At 52.6% G+C, this 7971-nt stretch overlaps 1 long non-coding RNA gene across 2 annotated transcripts in view; it reads right to left on the reverse strand.

Moving 5' to 3' along the window:
* LOC102985498 (uncharacterized) overlaps positions 1–7971 on the reverse strand; it is a 69356-nt gene that overhangs the window by 1401 nt on the left and 59984 nt on the right. The window lies entirely within an intron of this gene.

Here is a 7971-nt window from a genome sequence, read left to right on the forward strand (position 1 = left end):
TGCGGTACGCGGGGCTCGCGCCGCTGTGGTCTCTCCCGTTGCGGAGCACAGGCTCCGGACGCGCAGGCTCAGCGGCCACGGCTCACGGGCCCAGCCGCTCCGCGGCACGTGGGATCCTCCCAGACCGGGGCGCGAACCCGGTTCCCCGGCATCGGCAGGCGGACGCGCAACCCCTGCGCCACCAGGGAAGCCCCTATTTAAATTTTTTAATGGAAGTTTAGTTGATTTACAGTGTTGTGTTAATTTCTGCTGTACAGCAAAGTGACTCAGTTATACACATATATGCATTCTTGAAAAAGAATATATATTCTTTTTATACATATATGTATATATGTATAACTGAATCATTGAAACTAACACAGGAAACTAACATCTGAAATTAACATAACACTGTAAATCAACTCTAATTTTTTAAAAAACTGGAAAAAATAAAATGAAATTTTCATTATGTACTGAATAAACAACAACAAAAACCCAAACTTTTTTTTTTTTTTTTTTTTTTGCGGTACGCGGGCCTCTCGCCGCTGTGGTCTCTCCCGTTGCGGAGCACAGGCTCCGGACGCGCAGGCTCAGCGGCCACGGCTCACGGGCCCAGCCGCTCCGCGGCACGTGGGATCCTCCCGGACCGGGGCACGAACCCGCGTCCCCTGCATCGGCAGGCAGACTCTCAACCACTGCACCACCAGGGAAGCCCCCAAACATTTTTTAAACATAGAGAAGTCATGCAAAGCTTTAGCCCAGGACTGGACAGGACCCAGTGGGTTCTATTTTTAAAAGTTCCACTAGCGACCCTGATGCTCCGCCGGGGTTGGGAACCGCACCCCAGGCGATCCAGGGCCCTTGTATTAACCCTACGCTCCATTCAGACCCCAGATCTCTTTTCTCCCAAGCACACGTCTGGGTGGGATGGGCAGCGCTGTTGTAACATCCCACTGGCAGTGCCTTTGCTTGGCCCTGGCCTCTCCTTCTTTTCCTTACCTTCCCAGGAGAAGCTACCTTCCCAGCATCAATTCTGCTCCCACCCTGCCTCCTCTTTCTCTAATTAATTGTTATGATGACTTGGAATAGGAGCCACCTGCAGTAAATGTCGGCTCCACCTCTCAGCAGTTAACAACTAACACTGTCACCATGAGCTGTATAATGGCTAATGAAACACAGAATGAAATTTATTATACAAAAAGATATAAGCGTGCATTTCAAGTAAGTGCCTGGGATGACATTTTGCTGAATTCCAATTTTAAACTCAGCATTGAAATTATGTGGGTTTGTTTTCTTTTTCTTTTTTTTGGTTCCAGGTAACAACTTCATTAGCAAGACATGACTATGTTGATTCGTACTAATCCTCTTCTCTTGGGTGAAAATATTTTATTATCTTAAATGGTTTCTCTCCAACTCACCCCATCACTAGCATGCATCATTTTAGCAGGGTTCATTCTAATCAGCTCAATGCTAGAGAACGATTTTTGTGGCTTTGTAAATCCTTTTTTTTTTTTTTTTTCCTGAGCTCATCTCTAGTTAAATTAATCTTTCTGTACGTTTGCTGTTAAAATCTTCTCTGGTGGGTACAGGTAAGACCATCAAACTGCTGACATCTAGAACGCTCCCCTTCTCATTTCCCCTAAGTTTTTCAGCACATTCGTACAGTAATACTTCCCAGCTGGTAATGGACCCCGCTTCTGGAAGAGGAAAAAGCAAGAAACCCAGCCTAGCTCCCCAGCTGCATGTTATTACGTGATTTCCAATTCACAGGAAATGAACAATCATTTAGTCTTGACAGGTACATCCAGAAACTCACTGTCTTCCTTTTCAACCTGAAAAAAAAAAAAATCAGGGCCTGCAGAAGTTAAGCATTGAAGTATGCTTCCTATTTTTTTTTTCTTTTTGCCAATGTTATGAGGATATCTTGTGAAAGCTTTTGAAAACACTCTGGGAAAATGCTGCCAATAGGCTTAGAAACCGAGGAGGAAAAAAATAATCATCCGAAAAAAATACTTTGTGTCCATGAAGATATGTAAGTGAGTGGTCCCCTGTGAGCCGGGCAAGTCGAGGACTGCGTGATGGTAATTGGGGCATTAGCGCAAATGGGCTCCTTAGTAGCGTCTCAGACTCTGAACAGGAAAGCAAAGTCATCAGCAGAGGACGCAGCCCCAGATCAGCCCCAGGACGAACAGAAAGCCATTACAAATATGCCAGGGAGAGGTTTCCTCTCCCTTATCCTGATGCATTGCTCCCTTGATTGAAAACATTTCTATTTTCTGAATGTAGTTTTCCAAAGTAGGAAAAAAGCAACACCAAGTAACACTCCCCCTTCGCCTTGCAGCTTTTCAGAGCCCAGCCGGGGACCTGCCTTACTCTCTGCACTGTCCCGGTGGCTGGGTGGATGCGGGCCCCCACTGTACAGATGACAGAGGGGGACGCGGGGGGCTTCGCAGGCTGCCTGTCTCCTGGCTGGGGGCGCCTGGCCGGCAGCTGCCCCTGCTGGCTCCTCGGCCAGTGCTGTTTAGTCTATTTAGCTGAGGATTTGAAAACATTGACTTCGGCTTAACTTGCTTTGCCCCCTATTATGGGCCATTTGTGTGTGTCAGTCTTTATCTCTGGACCTGAGTCAAACTTCACTCCTTTTTCGCACCTCCTGTTTCAGAAGAAAAAAAAAAAAAAAAAAAAAAACCCAAAGCCTAAATCTCGAACACATGTGCTTCTCAGCTGGGCCGTGGAGCGGGACTGGGGAGACGGGAACTGTCACTGGCCCTCTGTCCCCGGGTCTCGGGCTGCCCTCACACCTGGGTCCCCCCGGCACTGCTACTGGCCCCAGCCTGAGCCCGAATCGCTCAACACCCACCTTCTGGGGCCTGCCTTTTCTCCAACTTTCATCTTTTGGGGCTTCTCTGCATGTTTGGAGGTTGGCCTTACTGGCCTATGAAAAATCCGATGTGTCTCAGTGTAGGGTAGCTTTGGAAGTGAGTCGCAGGAGGATGGTAGGCACCTTTGACGTAAAGATCCGGAATCTTCTGCCACCTCTCCGACTGGACCGCCATGCGCAGCGGTGACTCACGGTGAGGTCACGCATTCCCAGGCGAGGTTTATAGTAACCGGGAGGCTGAGTTATATTTGCAGGTGCCTTCCAAACAGAGCGGCCTCATTCTAACTCACCTCCATGCTGCCCTGGCATCTTTTGAAGCCGAGCTTCGTGGGGTGAACAGGAAGACTACCACATTTTTATTATCGTTGGCTTCCTTTGCTGAATTAGCGTTTATATTTTCCCAGTAGAAATCCCCAAATTGAAAATAGAGAGGTGTCAGCTAGCACCACTTTAGTTGAGGTTGTGTCAACATTTCCTATAAACCTTGTTTTTCTAGGGTTTATAACTAGACCATAAAAATGTGCTCAGCTCTGAAACTTGGCTTAGAAAGGAAACCTGGGAGTGAATTTGGCAGAATTTGAAGAGGGGGAAAAATAAGTCCAGCTGTTTTTAACATGCGCCTGTCCTAAAACGGAAATGATTGGAAGGTGCATATTCTCTTTGTGTGATTCAAACGGAGTTTCAGATTTAAAAAAAAACTCCTGGAGAGATTATTCTATTAATACGGGCTAATTGCACTTGTCAGTCTTGAGAGGAGACGTTAGCGGCTGAGGCGTGGAAGCCAACCCACTGACCTCACGTCTGCGGGTACCAGTTTTGGCAAAGCCGTTAGCTGCAGATCATAACGTGATCGGGCAGGCCATCCTCACGCCTTTTAGTGCAGGAAACCACCAACGTTTCGAAGGAAGGAATCCTTCCTGATAAGAGGTTAATGGGCCGTTTCAAAATGCATGCGCGCTCAGAATAGCACCCCTTTACTCATCTTTACTTAATCTGCCGTTCACATTTCTTGGATGACCCCGGAAAGCAGCTCCCGCAATGTCTGTAGGAGGGAAACATCCGACCCTTCTGAAAGTCCACCTTTTCCTGTGGGCGAGGTTAGTCTTCTGCGTCGCCAGCAGATCCCTTTGGCTGTGCCGGCAGGTCGCTGGTACTTTGGAGGCAGTCAGGCGACGTGCTGCCATGCGCCTGTGATGCCCTGGCCTGCATCTGTCTGTCTGTCTCTGGCCTTGGGCTCTGGGAAGATGGCAGCCACCGGGGGCTGGAGCATCGTGGAGGAAAGGAAGCCAGTGCTGGACTCAACACCAGGAGAACCGAGTTCCAGCATCCTCTCTGGCCCTTCCCCACGCTCGGCTAAGCTAGAGGCTTACGGAGCGGGTCCACCGAAATCACATAAGGCGCTTTTAAAACTGTAAAGCGTCCTCCAGATGGGAGCAGGTAGCGCCTGCCTCGGCATCAGTACCCACGGACGCCCGCTGAGCGCGCTCGGGCGTGAAAGGACCCGCCCCCCCCGTCCGCGCACGCGCGGAAGGGCCTGGGCGCCCCGGCACAACAGGCCGCCGCCGCGCGGCCCGATCCCGCTTTATTTCTTCGGGTTGCATCTCTGCTTCCACTCCTCCCACCCACTGCTGAACACGGACCGCCGCTGTGAAAGGAGAATGATCCGGGGGCTTGGCTGTTCATGGGCATCAGCCCTGTCTGGCCCCGGATGCCACTTTGATGTCACCTGCTCTGCCACCCTCACCCCACCCCCGCCTGCAACGTGACCTCAGGGCCTTCTGCGCGCTGCAGGCATACCGGTTTTTGGTACCTTCAGGTTTTCTCTGAGACTGGCCCCCACTGCGCCCTTGGGCTTCCTTCCTCAAGGAGAACGAGGCTGCACCCCTTGGCGCCAGTGATCTACGTCGGCCGAGGGGAGCTTTCCCCAGGGAGATCGGTGAAAGGCTGCGAGCGTGGTCAGTCCTCGGAAGGGCCCTGAGCCCAGTTTAATGCTGGGCTGTCGGCACCTTGAAATTCTGAATACATTCTTAACAAGAGGCCAGCCCTTTTTTTTTTTTTTTTTGCGGTACGCAGGCCTCTCACGGTCGTGGCCTCTCCCGTGGCGGGGCACAGGCTCCGGACGCGCAGGCCCAGCGGCCACGGCTCACGGGCCCAGCCGCTCCGCGGCACGTGGGATCCTCCCGGACCGGGCGCGAACCCGCGTCCCCTGCATCGGCAGGCGGACTCGCAACCACTGCGCCACCAGGGAAGCCCCAGCCCATATTTTTATTTTGGACTGATCCCTACAAATTGTGTGCAATAACAGGTTCTGGTCCTGATCTCTTCCCAGCTGGCCCCGACGACTGGGAGCAATCGTGCTGAGCTCCCCAGCCACCCGTGACGAGGGCTGCGGTGTCTGCAGTCGCCTCTCCCGAGCAGTGGAGGGCTTGAGAGTGAGTCTGCCTGCCCCACCCTGGGCCGGCATTTGCCTCCTGTCCTGGAGCCCTCTCCCACCCCCAGAGCCTCGGGTCCTTGTGAAACAATAGCCAGACCCTCTGTGCAGCATTTCTGGCCCTTCCTCCAGAAGCCTGGAGGCTGAGGTGGCCCCTGGTAGTGTCCAGCAGAGTCCCCTTCCAACATGAGGGGGACACTGGGCACCGAGGGCCATCCCGCTCTGCAGGCAGCCTGCTGGATGCCATCCGTTTACCCAGCCAAGGCTAACTGAACGGCAACCGTGTGGCAGACATGACCTGGGCCCCGGGGACACCTCCATAGGCCAGCAGAGATGCCCCTTCCCCAGGGAGTTCACGTTCCAGAGGGGAGAAGACAGACAACAGCCATCATAAATGCGTGAACCCGTGGGCTGGAAAATGAATGATGCTGTGGAAAAAGGGACAACAGGTAAGGGACGGGGAGGGCTGCGTTAGGAGCTGTGAATTTCAGGCGGGGAGGAGCGTTCTAGGCAGAGGCTACGGCTGGAGCAAAAGCCCCTCAGATGGAGTGAGAGGGCTGCAGAGGAGGCCACGTGGCTGGGACGGGTGAGCGGGGGGAGGGGCAGGAGACGGGGCCAGAACGGGGCAGGGGCCGGGGGCGGGGGCCGGGCTTGTCACACCAGCTGGAGTAGTGGGATGCCAGGACCCGCTTCAAAGGATGCCTCCGGCTGCTGTGTGACAACAGGCTGCAGAAGAGCAAGCCAGAAACCTGTCCAATAATCCAGAGGGAAAATGGGCGCTCCCAGAGAACTTTTTTTAGTTTGAACAACATGGAGCACGTTTCTTTAGTGTCCGCCTGCTAAAATCGAATCGGATTCTGACGTGTGCTCTGCAGCACCAAGTCATGCTAGTCTGTGTCCCCAAAATGTATAGCAAGAAAGAAGTTGTCAGCGATCGTGGATGTGTTCTGAACCAGCCGGGAGGGGAGGACGGGGAGTGCTCCCTGGGAGAGAGCCTCCCCTTTGTCTGGGTGACCGCAGTAAGAACCCTGCCTGGGGATGAATGGTGGGGCCACCACCTTCAAACCAAGGTCGGCCACACTCAGGCCCTCAGACCTTCTGCCCGGGCTGGGGCCCCAGCAGTCGCCCCATCTCTTCCCACTTCGTTCTCAGAGCCTCCTGGTGTGAAGGCTTCAGCGGCGTTTGCAGCTAAATCCATCCAACCAAGGCCTGGGGGGGGTATCCCCTTAGCTAAAGATTCTTTTAAAAAAGAGCTAGCTTTAGACCTGGGGGTCCTTTAAATCCACAGTTGGGGGAGGGTTCTTACCTCAGGCCTCCTTAAGACCCCTCCAGGCCTGGAACACGTTCTCCAGACCCTCTCTCCCAGCAGCTGCATCTGTACTGTTTGACTCACCCATAAGCTTGTTTCAAACAAGCCCCTGTGGACAATAACTGAAGTCCGTAAAACACCTTTTGCGGCAAAACACGGCTCCCTCTGAGGTCAGAAAGCTTCCTCAGCAAGAAAGGCAAGCGGGTGGCTCCTATAAGCAGGAAGAGCAGCTCTGGGCTCCATGCCCTGCCCGTCGGCACACCCGGCCTGCAGGTGCAGGTAAGCACGGAGGGAGGTGATGTAAAAAGGCCTGCCTCTCTCCCTTTTGTTCACCCCCATCATCTTTTTTCTTTCCAATACATTGTCAGATCTGTTAATGAAAATGAAACCTTTCACGCCAATCCCAGATTGCATCTGGACTCAAATAAGAACATTGCAAAAGTGCTTTGTAAACATGAAAGCACTCTCCGAAATGAAGGCAGCGTCATTATCTGGGAAAACAGTCTCCTGCATTCTCCTTTTGCGTTTGGAAAGAGCGTGTTGAATACCTTCCAAACAATTAAATCCCATCAAGCTGTTCAAATTGTGTTCTAATAACCTGCCTGGGCTCTCACGCTGCATCTCTCTCCGGGGGGGATGCTGGGATGCAGGACTGGCTACATTTTCTGCTGTGCTGGGATGCTGGGTGATGGACCAAAAGTCAGAGCACCCGCCGAGCTCTGTACCTGGGAAGTCACCTGTCCTCTCGGGGGTTCCGTTTCTTTATCTGTAGACTCTCCCACCAGCTTCACAGGGTTTGGGTACAATCACGAGCAATGATACTCACGAAAATCCTCTCTAAATCGAACAGCGCCAGTCGCCCCTCAAAGGCGGATTCATCGACAAATGGAACCATAATTCTATGCTCATCAGCCTTTTTCTCCTAATAACTCCAAGATCCAAGTGCAGGTTAAGTATAGGTTTTAGGGACCTCCCTGCCTTCTGTTCCTTTTGGTTTGTTTGTTTAGAAAAACAAGAAAGCCAGGTGGCTGGATCCTGTCATCATTAAGGTCTTTGAGTTTCCTAAGTGAGAAACACTACATCCCCGGCCTCTGCCGTCACTTGCAATGACGAACGGGAATTAATGAATTCCATGTATGAGCAGCAGGTGAGAGAAAGGAGAAGAAAACTCCATCAGGACTTCCCCGGTGGCGCAGTGGTTAAGAATCCGCCTGCCGATGCGGGGGACACGGGTTCGAGCCCTGGTCCGGGAAGATCCCACATGCCGCGGAGCAACTGAGCCCGCGCGCCACAACTACTGAGCCTGCGCTCTAGAGCCCGCGAGCCACAACTACTGAGCCTGCACTCTAGAGCCCGCGAGCCACAACTACT

The sequence above is a fragment of the Physeter macrocephalus genome, chromosome 11 (assembly GCF_002837175.3).
Source record: "Physeter macrocephalus isolate SW-GA chromosome 11, ASM283717v5, whole genome shotgun sequence".
In the NCBI taxonomy this organism is placed as follows: Eukaryota; Metazoa; Chordata; class Mammalia; order Artiodactyla; family Physeteridae; genus Physeter; species Physeter macrocephalus.